Below are 18,085 nucleotides of genomic sequence, written 5' to 3'. Positions count from 1 at the left end.
AAAGGATTAATAATGAAAATTTATAAAGAACTTCTAAAATTCAGCACCAGGAAGGTAAACAATCCAGTTAAAAAATGGGAAAAAGAACTGAATAGATACATCTCCAAAGAGGACATACAGATGACCAATAGGCATATGAAAAACTATTCAACATTACCAATCATCAGAGAAATGCAAATTAAAACCACAATGATATATCACCTCACACCTGTCAGAATGGCTCTTATTAACAAATCAACATACAACAGTGCTGATGAGGGTGTGGAGAAAAGAGAACTCTCCTGCACTGTTGGTGGGAATGCAGACTTGTGTAGCCACTGTGGAAAACAGTATGATGTTTTCTCAAAATATTAAGAATAGACCTGCCTTTTGATCCAGCTATCCCGCTTTTAGGAATACATCCTAAGAATTACAATACACTGATTCAAAAGAAGATATGCAACCCCCCCTATGTTTATTGCATCACTGTTTATAATAGCGAAGATCTGGAAACAGCCCAAACATCCATCAGTGGACGAATGGATAAAAAGCTGTGGTACATATACACAATGGAATACCATGTGGCTGTGAAAAAGAAGGAAATCTTACCTTTTGCAATGACATGGATAGACATAGAGATTATTATGCTAAGTGAAATAAACCAGGCAGAGAAAGAAAAATATCATATGACCTCACTTATATGTGGAATCTAATGAACACGGTGAACTGAGCAACGGAATAGAGGCAGAGGTGGGGTCACAGGGAGTAGAGGTACAGCTGTCAGAAGGAAAGGGATCAGAGGACGGGATGAGAGAAGGTGAAGAAATTAGTGATATTATATATACATAGCACATAGATACAGATAACAGGACAGCAATCCCAGAGGGAAGGAGGGTAGGGATTTAGGGGTGGGGGAATATGGGGGTGAATTTAAACCAGTGATACTATGTTTAAGGATGACTAAGTATGGCAAGACCAAAATGCCAAAAATGTTAGAGGTTGAATTTAGGTTAAAAACTCAAATATCAATCCAGAGAAATAATAAAAGAGCTCAATAAGTAGCAGCTGACAGTGTTTTACCATTCATTAAAAATCTCACTGTGTTTATAAGTTTTCTGAGTCAGCGTTTACTAGCTATCTGTATTTTAAATCCAAATGACTATAATTGAACACATTAGATCATTTAGGAATGCTGAAACAGTGCTTTAGCAATGTCTGATGAGGAAGAAACAGACCTTTCTACATGAAATATTTGTTTCTAAGAAATAGTTTATTAATATTAGTGTGTTTGCAAATCTTGAGTTAAAAATAAATAAGGGATTTTCCCTAAATTACTTCTAAAATAGTATGTCATGCCTTAAAGGGTTTTTCTATACTCAATTTTAGAATTTTCAAGAGATTTAATTGGTGAACTTATAGGCTTATGTATATATAGATTGTTCACCGAATTATGTTTTAAGGACACTTTGAAATATTTCCCTTAGGCAACTTTTTTTTTCTAAGATGATCAAATTGATACTTCAATCAGGACTTGAAATAGATTAGAAAACACAACTTCCTGAAGTTGATTGTCTCTATTTAGTCCCAGATAGAGTTCCATTAAACATTTTTGTTATACGCATTTAAAAATCTCTTGAAGATTTTTAATCAAGAAATTACTTGCTTGGGAAATGTTGCACAGTACATAGAGGTAATTATAAAGGCTATATTATTCTTTATTTATTTATTGTCTAAAAATAGAGCACTATCCATTGTGATTTTAAAATAGATTGTTTTGAATTTGAGGCTGTTACTTCTGAAAAGTGTAATAGGTTTACATAAGTTTATGCTTTACATCTTAGAGGAGCCTTGTTCATGTACCTCTTGTAAAAAAGAGAGTGGTAATCAACTTTTATGATCAGAGTAGAGGAAATTTTGCATAATGACTAAAAACATGAGATTTAGGATCTGCCACTTTCTAGCTCCATGACCTTGATCAAGTGACTTGCCTTTTCTACAACCTTCATTCATGTATTTGTGAAATGAGACTCCTGATAACTACATGCCCAATTATTTATTAGTGATTATTATGCAAGTCAGGGGTAACATTTCAGCATCCATCATGGCAGGAGATATAAGCAGCTAATTTTTTTTTTTTTTTTTAGTGAGCAAGAGAAAAAAGGACAGACAACAACAGACAATAACAAGGGAGAGAGATGAGAAGCATCAACTTGTAGTTGCAGCACCTTAGTTGTTCATTGATTGCTTTCTCTATATGCCTTGATGAGGGTAGGGTTTCCGCCAAGCTAGTGACCTTGGTCTCAAACCAGCGACCATGGGTTCATGTCCATGATCCCACACTCAAGCTGGTGAGCCAGTGCTCAATGTAGATGAGCACATACTCAAACTGTTGACCTTGGGGTTTTGAACCTGGGTCCTCAGCATCCCAGGCAGATGCTTTATCCACTGTGCCACTGCCTGGTCAGGCAAGCAGCTAATTTTCTAACTCTCAATTCCAAATATTTATTATTGGCCAAATAAACTATTGGTGAGTAGTAAAAAGTTTGATCTTTATATAAGAACTTCAATGTAAACATTTAATTAAAATATTCATAAAGTTGTTTCTTTACAACTGTGTATAATATTTTTATATAGTTGCATTCACACAGGATTCAGAATTGCATGTCCATGGAACTATTACTGGCTCAACTGAGAAGATCTAAAAAGGTTTTTTTTTTTTTTTTTTTTATTTTATTTTTTTAATGGGGTGACATCAATAAATCAGGATACATATATTCAAAGATAACAAGTCCAGGTTATCTTGTCATTCAATTATGTTGCATACCCATCACCCAAAGTCAGATTGTCCTCTGTCACCTTCTATCTAGTTTTCTTTGTGCCCCTCCCCCTCCCCCTTTCCCTCTCCCTTTTCCCCCTCCCCCTGTAACCACCACACTCTTATCAATGTCTCTTAGTTTCACTTTTATGTCCCACCTACGTATGGAATAATTCAGTTCCTGGTTTTTTCTGATTTACTTATTTCACTTCATATCATGTTATCAAGATCCCACCATTTTGCTGTAAATGATCCGATGTCATCATTTCTTATGGCTGAGTAGTATTCCATAGTGTATATGTGCCATATCTTCTTTATCCAGTCATCTTTTGACGGGCTTTTTGGTTGTTTCCATGTCCTGGCCACTGTGAACAATGCTGCAATGAACATGGGGCTGCATGTGTCTTTACGTATCAATTTTTCTGAGTTTTTGGGTGTATACCCAGTAGAGGGATTGCTGGGTCATAAGGTAGTTCTATTTTCAGTTTTTTGAGGAACCACCATACTTTCTTCCATAATGGTTATACTACTTTACATTCCCACCAACAGTGTATTAACAAACCGCTTTTAGTTAAATTTGATTTAGATGCTATTTTAATTTTTTTATTCAAAAAAGTTTAAGATAATGAATAATTTCCATATTGATACTATTAACAAACCTTGGCAGTTTGACTTTTAAAAAAATTGTTTACTGGTTCTAAAAGGTGCTCCAAATCTGAGATCTTGTTGAATATGCCTCAATATGAGATATAATTATAGTTGATTGGAATGTACTTATACAATATGTACCAATATGGTGCTAGAAAGTAGAAGAGTTACAAAAGAAGTTCCCCAAAATAAAAGAGTTCCCCAAAGAGTTTTGAATATAATTCATGCCATGAAATGGTTTTAATAATTTCTAGGTGACAATCCTTGTAGACTAGAGAACAATATTGGTCTGAATAACAACATGGAAACTGGAAAGATTGTTTTCTGTGAGATGAAATATACTATCAGTTTCTGACAAATTGCACTTTAGATAATGGTTGGGTGCCCAAGAGGTATTTCACTGTGATGTGGTTTTTGTATCACTTTTCATTATGTTGGTCAACCCAAAAGTGATTCTGTATTTATTTTAATACATTATTATCAGCTAATATCTTCAAATGATTTTTCTTTAAAAACACATATCCTTGCTTTATGTTTATAAGAGTCTTTTCTCTCATAGAATAATGTCTACTTTAAATTCTAGTTCTTTCTGTTTTATTCATCCTGCTCCCTTGAGTATCTTTTTAGATTTTATTTTTCAATTACAATTTATATTCAATATTATTTTGTATCAGTTTCAGGTGTATAGCATAGCAGTTAGACAATCATATACTTTACAAAGTGTTCCCCCAGAATTTCAAATAACCTCCTGGCATGGTACACAGTTATTACAATATTATTGATTATGTTACCTATGCTGAACTTTATATTACCTGTGACTATATTGTAACTACCAAATTGTACTTCTTAATCTTGTCACCTTTTTACTCAGTCCTTCCTCCCTTCTGGCACCATCAGTTTGTTCTCTGTTTCCGTGGGTCTCTTCTTGTTTGTTTCTTTTGTTCTTTAGATTTCACTTATATGTGAAATTCCATGTGCATGGTATTTGTCTTTCTTTGTCTCACTGCTTTCTGTTGGTATTGTTCTTCTGCTTCTTGTTCTTATTTCATAATGCTAAATACCTTGGATCCCTCAGGTTCTCTGGATGTGAGTGCCACTTCACTCCTGAGATGTCATCGTCCTTGCTTGCCATGTGCATTTAGGAGAGCGACACATTCCATATTAGGGCTTGGGCTCTCTGCCCTTATTTTGGGGAATGAGTCTGAAATGTCTACAGGTGCAGTGCTCCTTCTTTTCCTTAGTTTGACATCTTAAACCCAATGAAATATTTGCTATCCTGTGGTTTTTCAAGCATTCATTCAACTGATTTGGCTGGTTGGGCAGATGTTAGTTTTTTTTGTTCCTACTCAGTCATAAAAATATCCTAAAATTTGGAGCTTGCTTAAAATAAGTTTATTCAAGATAGAAAAAAAATAGTTATTTCTGTTTTAAAGTATTCCTAGTATCTTTTAAAGAATATCTAGTTGATATTTATTGCAAAAGGAATAGGATATAGTGGGCTAAATATAGGTTATAGGTGTGCATTTAATAGTCTTCTTGCTAGGGCTGGTCTCAGAAAGAATTTGTGAAGGAGGCATATTCGTCTTCTTTATGTCCCCGCTTTTTAAAGTAGCACTATCCTCTCTCTGACACTTCACCCTATCCAAACAAAAAAATTAGCTACTGGTATTCAGAGATTTTTATTAAAGACTTAGCCAAACCCAAATCTTTCAAGGTTGCACTACAGAGGTATTATTTTCACCCAGAAGAGACATTAAAGGCAGAGCAATTAAAATTCTCCTCTTCTTTATCAATAGTTTATTAGGAACTATGTTTCCTTTAATGGAAAGTGGAAATTAATTAAGATTTGAAAGACACTTTTGGTAGACCTGGACTAAAATTGGTATGCAGTAATAATCCACATTTCCTGGCTCTGATGAGGTAATCTTTGAAAAACATCTTTTATATGCTAGTACATATATACCAGTATGCTTTTCAAAGGGAAATGATATGGCCAAAATATATTAATGATAAAGTTGAAATTGTCTTAATTATCTATATCTGTCCACATTCAGTGTAATTTACTTTTTATATCAATATGTCATTATTATATATTTGTCTCAGTTACCATTAATGAGTCATTTATGTCTGTCTACTGTCTGCCTCTATCTATCTATCTATCTATCTATCTATCTATCTATCTATCTATCTATCTATCTATCTAATATCTATCTATCGATCTATCATCTATCTATCTATCTATCTATCTATCTATCTATCTATCTATCATTTATCTATCTATCATCTCTCTATCTATCATCTATCATGTTGTAGTTATCTTGATACCTGAGACTGATACCAGTATCAAAATAAAAATACTTGATATCAGTTTATTATGTCAAGGAATATTAGTTTACTAATAAAATACTGAACTTCTGTCACAAATAAAAATAGGAAAATATTTTAAAGACAAATCATGCCATTGATAACAAGAATGTTTGTCAGTGTTATAGTTAATCATACTTTGATTTCACTTCTGAGAAACTGCTTTATTGTGAATTGTGTGTTCCTAGAACATGTATTTTTATTAATAAATTTAAACTTGATATTTGACAACTATAAATTGGCACTGCTAACCTCTAGTTCTAATCCATGATAATGGAACATAAAAATTTAGTCCTCAAATTCAATAATATATATTATAAATAACTTACAAATTAAATTTTTTTTCAATTTTAGATAATATATTTTTCTTGCCTAATTTATTAAAGAACCACTTATTGGAGTATTACCAAAAAATGGCAACATAAGACTGGGGGATTCAGGTTGGAATCAATATATAATTGATTATATTGAATAAATATTAATAAAACCATTTATGTGATAGGCATTTATTGATAACACTGTCAGAATCTCCTAGGAAAGCAAAGATGAATTAAAACCCTGCCTCTTAGCTTTATATAGTGAAAACCAAACTGTACACAAAAAGCTGATATACATGTTATCTATAATTTTGGGCATTGTTTAAAGATAATTTAACTCATATTTAACTGTCAAATTGCAAAATATGATAGAACACTTAGAAAGATGATTTTCTATACTCTATGATGCTTTCTATTTAAATATAATATATCTTTAAAAATTACTGGAAATATTACCATTTAATTTATTTAGTATTAAGCCCTTTTTAAGATTTGCGACAAATGACATTTTTAAAATTATACATATATGCCTGGGGCTTCAAATTCTGAAACCTAATAAAATATGTTTCATGCTAAATAATTTAAAAGCAAAAATCATTCACAGATTAGTTAGAGACTCAAGTTAATTATTCTGTAGAATTTATTATTCCCGGAAGAGAAATTGCTACAAAGTCAGCCTGTTTTAGCCGAACAGCTATTGTACACTCTCACAATCTGACTCTATAATGGAGATAGTCACTTTTGCTGGCAGTATTGTTTCTGCTTTGTTGGTTAGTGAGGCTACAACACTGAAAGACCTTTTGTCTCCATGCCTACCAGGCAAACTCTTATTAATCCTTTAAAGCTCAGCTCAAATCACTTAGTTTCTGTCCTGACTCTAATTTCTCTTCTGTATTATCACTACACTTGGCACAAAATACTATTTCTAATCTTGTTCAAAAATTTTAGTTGTCAGTTTATTTAGCCATATCTATGTTGAGGTCAAGGAAGGGTATTTTATTTATTTCTGCATTTTAGGACCCAGAATAGTGTCAAATACACAATAGTTGTTGAATGAATACTTGTTTGTATTTCTCCAGGAAAATGATGAATAGATTTGAAAATTTGAAGTGATGCTCTGTATATTTGCAATTTTTTTTTTTGTGGTAGAGTCAGAGAGAGGGACAGATAAGGACAGACAGACAGGAAGGGAGAGAGATGAGAATCATCAATTCTTTGTTGCAGTTCCTTAGTTGTTCATTGATTGCTTTCTCATTTGTGCCTTGACCGTGAGGCTACAGCAGACCGAGTGACCCCTTGCTCGAGCCAGAGGCCTTGAGCTCAAGCTAGTGAGCCTTGCTCAAACCAGATGAGCCCGTGCTCAAGCTGGTGACCTCAGGGTCTCGAACCTGGGTCCTCTACATCCAAATCCAACGTTCTATCCACTGCACCACTGTCTGGTCAGGCTATATATTTGCAATTCTTAAATGATAACTAACTAGCATTAGAGTTATTAGGCAAGTAGGAGCTCTTATTGCCCATAAATGCATAATGTCAGGAGAGACCTGGAGCCTTTGTAAAAATGTGAGGTGGCTTACAGGTGTGGTACTTATGGCCAGCAGCTAAGCCTAGTTAATAGGAACAGTCAGGTTGTTGCAGGTGTCTGCTGAAAATGCTTAATCAAAGGAAGTTGTACAGCAAAGGTAAAACACTTTATCCTACACCTTAACTCTAAACCTCACATGCAAGGAGAGATGCAAATTGTGGAAACGACGAATTGATAGTAACAAACTACTAACTACAATTGTGAACTTGCTTGAAGGTTCTTAGTAGGAGAGCATCGCTACTTGTAGACCCTGGACTGAAGAGCTCTCTCTCTGGCAGGGATGGTCATCCTCTTTGCCAGAGTCTGTAGCTGGTGCAAATGTGAAATCCAACGTCTCTTTTTTCAGAAGATTATACCTCTCCTCAGCCAGACAAAACAAAGGATGCTAGAGAAAGTTAGAAAACATAATCTAGGATGAAAACCATAAATTGCAGGATCTGGTGAAGGAAGAAGAAAACTAAGACTGAAGTGCCATTTTAGAGAACAAAAATAGGGCCCTGGCCGGTGGCTCTGTGGATAGAGTGTCGGCCTGGCATATGGATGTCCCGGGTTCAATTCCTAGTTAGGTAACATAGGAAAAGCAACCATCTGCTTTTCCCCCTTTCCTCTCCCCCTCTCTCCCTCTTCTCCTCCCACAGCCAGTGGCTCAGATGATTCAAGCTCCCAGACAGGGTTGCCGGATGGATCCTGGTTGGAGCACATTCAGGAGTCTGTCTCACTATCTCCCTTCCTCTTACCTAAAAAAATAAATAAATACAAATTTTTAAAAAGAAGAGAGTACAAAAATAGGACAGAGGAGAAATATTAGGCCAAAAAAAAAATCTGTATAACAAGCATGTACTTCTTTCTACAGAATTTTGATCTGGGCTTTTTGGAGAAATACATAATAGCATATTCTACATATTAAAATGAATAAGTCACAAGGCTAGGAGGAATGTTCCTTAAAAACAAAACAGCATTTGCGATTTAGCAGCTCATGTGAAGTAGTTTAAGCACGTCTGATCTGGCCAACTGGTCATTGTGCCATGGGTATTATTGCCCCCATTTTTTTTTTTCTGAAGCTGGAAATGGGGAGGCAGTCAGACAGACTCCCGCATGCGCCCGACCGGGATCCACCCGGCATGCCCACCAGGGGGCAATGCTCTGCCCATCCAGGGCGTCGCTCTGTTGTGACCAGAGCCATTCTAGCACCTGAGGCAGAGGCCACAGAGCCATCCTCAGCGCCCGGGCTATCTTTGCTCCAATGGAGCCTCTGCTGCGGGAGGGGAAGAGACAGACAGAGAGGAAGGAGAGGGGGAGGGGTGGAGAAGCAGATGGGCGCCTCTCCTTTGTGCCCTGGCTGGATATCGAACCCGGGACTCCTGCATGCCAGGCCGACGCTCTACCCCTGAGCCAAACAGCCAGGGCCTGCCCCCATTTTTTATGTGAGAAAACTGAGGCACAGAAAAGGTTAGTAATTTTTCATGTATAAATGGTAGAGTCTTATTTGTCCCTAGGCAGTATGGCTTCAAATTTTATATTCTTTACCCTATGCTATGCCAGAAATAAGAGTGGTTTTAATAATTATTTTAAAAAATCATAATTATGAAACCTCACTTGATTGTTCATCAAAATTCGCTTCCTAATGGATATTTCCTAAATTGAACTGACTTAACTCTAATGTTGACTGGGTTGGACAAGCACAGCCTTGTTCCCAGAATCTGAGGCTACCACCCAAACGTTCTGCACAAATAAGTGGAGAATGCAAGCTTGGTGAGGGCAGAATGCTTCAAATGAGAGACCAAGGCTGTCTAGGTAGGCCCCGCTTATTTCTCACAAGCTCTCAAATTAGATAAATAATTATTTCCTGAAAAATAAAAATGGAATGGAAGCTGTACTTTCTTAAGGAGCAGGATATCTAGCAGCTTTGTGGACATGCTCATAGAAAGAACATAGACATGATGACCTAAAACTTGCAATCAGAATATGGAAAAGCAAAATCATGTTTTTTTTCAAATTCTGAAATAGGAGAATAGTGAAAGATTAGGTGCATGAGTTTCAGAGGCAGCAGACCTGTTTTAAATTTCCAATTTACCACTTAATAGCTATATGGTCTTAGAGAATTTATTTTCTCTCTCAGACTCAGTTTCTTCTGAGTCTGAGAGAGAAAATAAATTTTCTAAAAATGCAGATAAGAATACCTGTGTTTTGTAGTTGTCAGATTTTGTTAAAACAGTGCATCAACAATGCGTCATTTTTTTTTTTTTTTTGAGAGGAGGGGAGATAGACAGACTCTAGCATGTGCCCTGGCTGGGATCCTCCTAGCAGCCCCATCTTGGCTGATGCCCAAGTACCAAGCTATTTTTAGCACTTGAGGCCAATGTACTTGAATCAACCAACCTATCCTCAGCACACAGGACCACACCTGAACCAATCAAGCCACTGGCTGTGGGAAGAGAATAGGGAGAAAATGAGAGGGAGAGAAGCATATGGTTGCTTTTCTTGTGTGCCCTGACCAGAATCAAACCCAGCACTTACATATGCTATGCTGATGCTTTATCCATTGATCCAGTGGCCAGGGACAAAACAATGCCTCTTATTAAACTATGTTTTCCAGACCTGAGCCTTTCAGGTGATGAATCTGACAAGTATTTTTCTGATTGGGTTACAGATTGTTCCTTAATAACTGATCTCTGCAGCTCTAGGATTTGAAAGCACAGCCTGACAGCTTCTTGTCAATGTAGAATGGTGAAGAAGTAGATTTTTCTAATTAACTCAAAATGGCAATATCCCAAAGCTGTCTGTTTGAAAGACTGTAGGTATTCATTTTCATTCTGTTGTCATAAAGAAGAATGTGATGAAGATGATCGGAATTACCTCCCATTATGAGCTTGTTAATTTGTCTGCTATAATTTTCCAAGTGTTTTCTTGGTACACATTCAGAAAGTTATAAAAGAAATCATCTTCCATTTCCTACTGCTACAGATGGTGAAAAAATAACAAATTTGAGATAGTAAGTATTGTAGTTTATGTAAACATATATAATACAAGTCAAGCTAAAGAATGCACAATGTTTTTAACTTATTCTAAAATGCCACCAACTAAGACTAGCGGAGATATATTTTTAGCAGAGGTTACTTTTATAAAAGATGAGACAAAGGTAATATACTAATACATCAATTATTTGTTCAATAAATACTTATTAATCAGCTAATATATATCAAGTGCTGCTAGAGGGACAAAATACCTTTGTTAAAAGGATTTTACATGGTAAGATAAGCCCACACTGCTGGACCTTGACATATATTTTCTCCTAAACTATTTTTGTTCAAAGTTTATGCTCTTAAACATTTCTTTTTTAATTAGTTATAATAACTATTTCCATAGTGATAGTATTAGCTACTTTACTTGTATTTTATTACTCATTTTTGGTAAATGGCATGTACCAATTTGATTGATGAACAGGAATGTTCATGACTACTCCTTTAACATGATCAATCATGTGTGATCTGTATGCAGAAACTGATGTGATTCTGCACTACTAAAGTAGCATAGAATTGACTTCAGTAGGTTTGTGATTATAAAATATATATCATTGTCATTCTTTAAAAATTGGTAAGCATGTAATGTACCAATGATGTTTTGTAAGTTAAAATATGAGATTTACCCAAATAACCCATTTCTCAATCATTTCAAATGACAGAACTGGATTATTCACCAATTTTTCCACTTATTTTATTGTAGTAAAATATTTGTCAATTATTGAAGAACAAATGTGGAAAAATCTTTGTAAATAATAGCTCTAATCTCAACTACAGGGATGAAAGATTTGTTTTTGTGCTCATTTATAGATGAGACAATGAATGTTCACAGTTATTATATCACTTGCCCAACCTCAGACAACTTGAATGAAGCAGGTCTAAACTCAGATCAAGGTCTGTATAGATTAAATTTATTGTTCTACTCATTATTTTACTGCCTCTAAAAGCTTGAATGTGTAGTGGGAGATAGCTTCTAAAGTTATTTAGCAGAGGTTACAAGATTTTCTAAATGTACATAATATGAAAAAGATACCAAATATCCAATTCAAAGAGAAAAGTGCAAAACCACAGCAACATCCAATGGGAAAAATTTCTTTATTTATACTAAAATATTTGCAAAAAATTGTTTAATTGCATTGAGGTACATTCATAATGTGCAGGTAGGTGCTGCTTCAAATAAGACTATAGCTACTGCTATCTGTTATAGTAATTTTCAATTACTTTCATGTAATTTCAAACTTTCTGAAAAAATGCAAGAATAATACAAATAACACTCATATATTATTTAAGCAAATTCACCAATTCTTAAAGTTTTGTCACCTTTGTCTTAATCTGAAGTGTTTGAGAAAGTGATGTCCAGCAATCTTGCATTTTACTCCTAAATATTCAAGGGCATTGATAGAAAGACTGGACCAAAGAGAAATCTGGACCAGGTATTTAAAATCTTTAGCAAGTGAGAGGTACATATTTGTGCTCAAGAGGGCTAGGAATGTATAACCTAATGGTATTAGTATCAGAATTTCTGAAAATAATAATTTCTATGTCCTTGGATATGTCCTATTCAGTCTTTATTGACCTTGTCCTTCATTGACAGAGCAGAGCCACCACTCTGATGGTCTATGCCGTACATTTTCATCTTTGCAGAACTTTTCTATTGCTAAACTGAAAAATTTAGATGTTCCTTTTGATCACAACTTCCTAGCTTTCTTGCTACCAACCTATCTCTTTCTATATTCTTCCTTCCTTGTGTTTCTTACATCTCAGGGCTCATCACATACGTGAATATTCTCCCAAACATTTCCCATTGTCTTTCTGTTTTATCAATCTTATAAAACCCCAAACTGAGTAAATTTAACTTCTACTTTCTTTGTGCTTAATCTCATGTTCTAATCAGAGGTAAAAAAAATTAATGCTCCTACAAGTTCATGGTCTTCAACTTCATCTACAGTCTCTTCAGTGACAGGCAAGACTAGTCAGCAGTCTTCCTGCCTTGACTGTGGCCATTGAATATCTTATTGTCTTATTGGTTCATGGACATATATAGTGATTATTTTGTTTCTCTTCTGTATCTCCCATCTCTACTTTTCTGCTGAATCCTTCCCATTAAAATGTAATCAGCTACTGACCCGTGGTGAGTAGTGAAATAAAGCATTGACTAGAATACTAAGGTCACCAGTTCAAAACCCTGGGCTTGTCTGGTCAAGGCATATATGGGAGTTGATGCTTCCTGCTCCTCCTCCTTCTCTCTCTCTCTCTCCCTCTCCCTCCTCTCTAAAAATTGAATAAATAAAGTCTTTAAAAATGTGTTTAAATTTAAAAAAATGTAATCAGCTATACTCTCACATGGGAGGGGACTGTTCATGTAACTCCTTCTAATTCAAGATATTCAAGTATGCTATATCTACCCAAATATCCTCAGTAAAAGTTTCCAGAACCCACTTGTTCTTTATTAGAAGTATAGTGTAGCAGTTCTGTCAGGACTGGAAATTCAACATTTTATGAAGTTCTGCAGTTCTAAAGATTAGGTCCTGAGCCTCATTTTCAATACAGTTGACTCTCAAATTACAGAAGGTGAGTGATTATTTAAAATCTGACAAAAAAAGTTCTCTGGCTTTCAATACTTTGATTTAACCTGGTGATCACTTGCCCTGAATTTGTCAAATTTTATTTTTCCTCTTCAAAGTATATCACTGGTGCTCAGCAATAGCCATTTCATTACAGAGTCTTTACAAGTACTATTTCCCTGATATCTCTCACATGCATCTTCTTAAACCTGCATCTGGTTCCATGCACCCCAGGTAAAAATATGAACTTACATTCCTACAGCATGTCAGAGATTATCAATCTTACACCCATCCTCAGTGAAGTGGGCCCATTGCCAGCTGATGGTGGACAGTCCAATTCAGAATTCCATAGAATCAGCTTCCTAAAGTAATTCCCACTACTAATTTTCTGACTCAACCTTAGAAACAGAATGTGAGACTAATTCAGCTGTACATGGCAATCTGAGAGAGTGTGTTAAAAAAAATAGCCAGGGAGTGAAAGAAGAAAAATAACTAAGGGAAAAAGCTGAGCAAGAATAAAGTCTGGATTTAGCCTAATTCATGGGGGAATCACGCCACAGAATTATCCCCAACTTGTGGTCAGAAGGCTGCTCTCTTGTACCCTATGTCAGTTAACCATTGATTCTGGGTTACCTCAAATGTGAGATGCCATGAGTATGCAATCTTTTAGAGAAGGGAATGGCTATTAACAGTGGATGCTATGGGTCACCTGTTAAGAGATGGAGCACCAGTACTGTGGCTACATGGATAAACCTCCAAAAACATAGTCTTGTGAGAGGAGAAAATGAATACAGTATAGAACATTTTGCATGATTCTCTTTATGTGAAATTTAGAACAAGCAAAATTAATCCATGTTCAGAATGGTGGTTGCTACAAGGTGAGGAAAATGGGATGAAAGGAAAAGTGGGACTTAAAGTAATGGAAACATGTTGCATCCTTATTTTTGGCATTCCACAATCAAGTATGGATGTGATGGGATGTGGATGAGAGGTTCAGAAAATGTTAAGTATTTGGACCATAGCTCAAAGTAAGATTAAAGATTTGTGCACAGGGTAAAAAAAAACATAGACATTCTATTTGTTGAGGAAGGTCATTTTGCCATTGGCCCCACCTAAATTGTGACAGATTTTATTCTTGGTTGCTTTCACCTCATTTAGAATGTGTTACTTAACTCTACACATGTTAAGCTCCTACTGGGTGTAAGAACTTTTCTTTTACTTAATTTTATCTTCACTTACTGTGTGTATGTCTGTGTGTGTGTATATATATATATATACATATACATAGATATGTATATATATACATATATATATATATAATTCTGCTTTTCTAATTCATAATTCAGAAAAACTTTTCTGGTCCAGCTTTTGTTACAATTTTTTTCTAATACTCTATATTGTTTTGTATGAAATATGATTACTTTGCATAAGTCCTATTAAAACCACTCCTTATAAAAATAATTTATATGTTTATAAATACATCACTTATATTTAAGCACTTAGCTTAAACAACTTATGCTTCTTCTCTGGGACTCACAGCTCACTCAGAGCTCTGTATGCCAGAAACATTGAATCAAACATGTACAGTATATAAAGGTGTCTATCCACACAAACCTTTATTTATTCCTTACACTGTTTTAATATTGGTTGAGTATATGAATGCCCAAACTTTCATTTTACCAGGACATTTATTTTAGTCATTCCATATATTCACAGTATTAGTACAAGAATATGAATTATGCAGTTGTTTTCAGAAGAAACAATTACAAATGCGATGAAAAGAAATATAATGTAGAATTCACACATCATTATACTCTGTGAAAAATGACACTGTCATAAACAACAGGAACATATATTATCTTAAAGTTCACTGGTTGTCTTTTGTAATTTGTTTTCCATTTTTGAAGAAATATAAAATAAATATTTTAAGGAAGAACCATGAAGTTAGACTAAACATCATAAAAATAAAGTCACCTTTGCTAGTTTGGTATAAATGCATAAATTTCAACTGAGAAAAGACTTGTGAAATATTCTGAAAGCAAGTAACAAAAAGCTTTTTATAGTACCTATGATTATGTTGATTTCTGGCAGCTCTCAATTATAATTGATGTCCACTATAATACTGCATTGATGTTTAATGCCAATCATTTCTAATTATTTTGTTCAACAAAAGAAAAGTTCTTGTGGAAATGCATTTACCTAGTTGACAGCCACTTTTGAAGTTTACCTAATTGAGAATCTACTTTTGACATGTCTTTGTATCTTTTAGTGTTTTTATTATATACTGCAGCCTATCCCCCTCTCCACTTTTTAAAATATCCTCACTTCTTCATGTAAACTATACACATGGAAAACTTGACATTCTAGACTTTAGAAAAATATCTAGTTGCCTATCCACAAATAGATTTTATATATCTATATTGCTCACAAAAATTAGAGGATATCTTAAAATGAATATAAAGCAATAAGAAAGAAGCATTTGATTTTTTTATTAAACAAGAACATCAGAAAAGCAAATGACAAGTCAAAGAAACTTGTTCGATTATGCAAATGAATGCAAAACCAACTTTTATTCCATCAGTGAAAATGCACTATACAAAAGGCTGAAAGTACTGGAGTATCCACACATTCCCAGATCCTCTAATTTTTGTGAGCAGTGTGTGTGTATGTGCATATATATATATATATATATACACACACTATGTATATAATTTATATATTATATACACATATATGCATATATATATGGTAATATGTGAAGTTAGAGTTTTAAGTTTTGGATATTTATGTTTTATTTATATATGTTTTATATGTATACTTATATACATATCTATATATATGTGTATATATAAGTGTGTGTGTGTGTATATATGTCTGTGTATGAGAGAGATTGTAAAGTTTCTGAGAAATGGTGATGGAAGGAGAGTTAACTTGGGGTAGTGAATACATAATACAATATACAGATTATGTATTATAAAGCTGTACATCTGAAACCTATATACTTTTATTAACCAATGTCATCCCAATAAAATCAATAAAATATAAGGGATGTTGGGGAACTAATTTTAAAAAAAAATCTGATGAGATATTATTGTCATTTTTCTACATGATAACTTAATGATCGTGGCCATAAATAACATGATTTTTATTACCTTGGAAATAGAGTTGGAAACTTGAAGTGTTTATCATCTATGGCAATCAAGATGTGTTTTGTAGTTTTGAATTACCAACACTTTTATAGGTATGTTGGTTTGAAATAAATATTTGAAGCCCTGATAAAGAAACATTATCAAAACATTCTAATAGATAGATAGATAGATAAAATAGAGATTTTAGTGGCTTTGATACATTCAAAGTCTGCAATGCTAATTTAGTACAAAATCTAGGGCATTGTTGGGATTAGAATAAATTTCTATTGTGACACAGGTAAAATATTAAATCTCTTATTTCTGTATGATTTGATGTGTTTGGATTTTATTTATTTATTTTGCATCTAAGTTTGAGTCTTTCTGTCTTAGCTCTCCAGTCATTAGGTAAATTTTGCTATAGTAGCAAAATACTTAAAACTTTCAAGGGACAAATATATGATGATGGAAAATTATTTGACTTTGGGTCCTGGGCACACAACACGATCAACAGTTCAAATGCTATAGAGATGTTTACCTGAAACCTATGCATTCTTATTGATCAATGTCACCCCATTAAGTTGAATTTCTAAAAAAAGAACATCTCGGGGTTTATCACACTAATGTTTATTTCTTGTTTGTACTACATAATTGCTGATGGTCTGGTGTGACTTTGTTTCACATTACTCACACTATGGACCCAAGAATGAGGGATCAACCACTATCTGGGACATTGTGAGTTCTCATGGAAGAAGAAATAAGAATATAGTTCATTGATTGTCTCTTACTGCTTCTCCTCAGACATGTTACCTACTACTTCTGGTCATGTTTTATTGTCTGAAGCAAGTCGTATGGTGAGGCCTGACTTCAATGGTATGAGGAAATATAATAACCCCCAGGGAAAGCAGTGAGAAGTATTTGTTGTTAAAATATAATCAACAGTGCATCCTTTTCATCCTGAAGCAAACAATGAAATAAAGGGTTTAAAGCTTCTTTTCACATAGCAAGGTTTCTATTTTAGGCCAATAGAGGAAAAAGGGCTTTGGGATCATCAGCTCTTACCACTAAGTTAAAATAACTCACTGTCTAGCCAGCTTCAGATGTCAGGAGAAATTTATGCAGTAATAAGAATTCAGTGTTGCCCATTGATACTTCTGCGTACCTTTCTCATAAACCTTCAGCGGTAGTGGGTGGGGATTAGAAAGTTTTTTTTCTCTTTTGACCTTGGAAATACAGCTAATCTAAATTATTATATTATTCAGCTTTGCTGAAGTTCCAAACAAACTCTAAAAGTTTATCTCTTGCTCAGACAAAATAAAATGCAGTCTTAAGCTGGCTTCCAGAAAGCAAACTTGGAAATAAAGATTTGTGTCTGTGGAGTTTAGCGGAGAAAGCCCTGGAAATCGCCACCTATGGGTGAGAGACATAATTTTGTTAATCAGTATCACCTCAATAAACTTAATTAAAAAAAAGAAGAAAGTAGGATTGGGCAGAGGGAGGAGTTAAACTGTAATACAATTTTACCAGGGGTCTCAGTTAATCTTACTGGAAGGTTTGGAACTGGATTAATTCTTCAAGATTATTTTACATGGGGAAGTGAGCCAGGCTCTTTTATCTCTATATGGACATGCACTACTCTAGAGAAGGGTAATAGACTTGGCAAAGAAG

The sequence above is a fragment of the Saccopteryx leptura genome, chromosome 7 (assembly GCF_036850995.1).
Source record: "Saccopteryx leptura isolate mSacLep1 chromosome 7, mSacLep1_pri_phased_curated, whole genome shotgun sequence".
Taxonomy (NCBI): Eukaryota; Metazoa; Chordata; class Mammalia; order Chiroptera; family Emballonuridae; genus Saccopteryx; species Saccopteryx leptura.
This window is presented reverse-complemented; position numbering follows the sequence as displayed.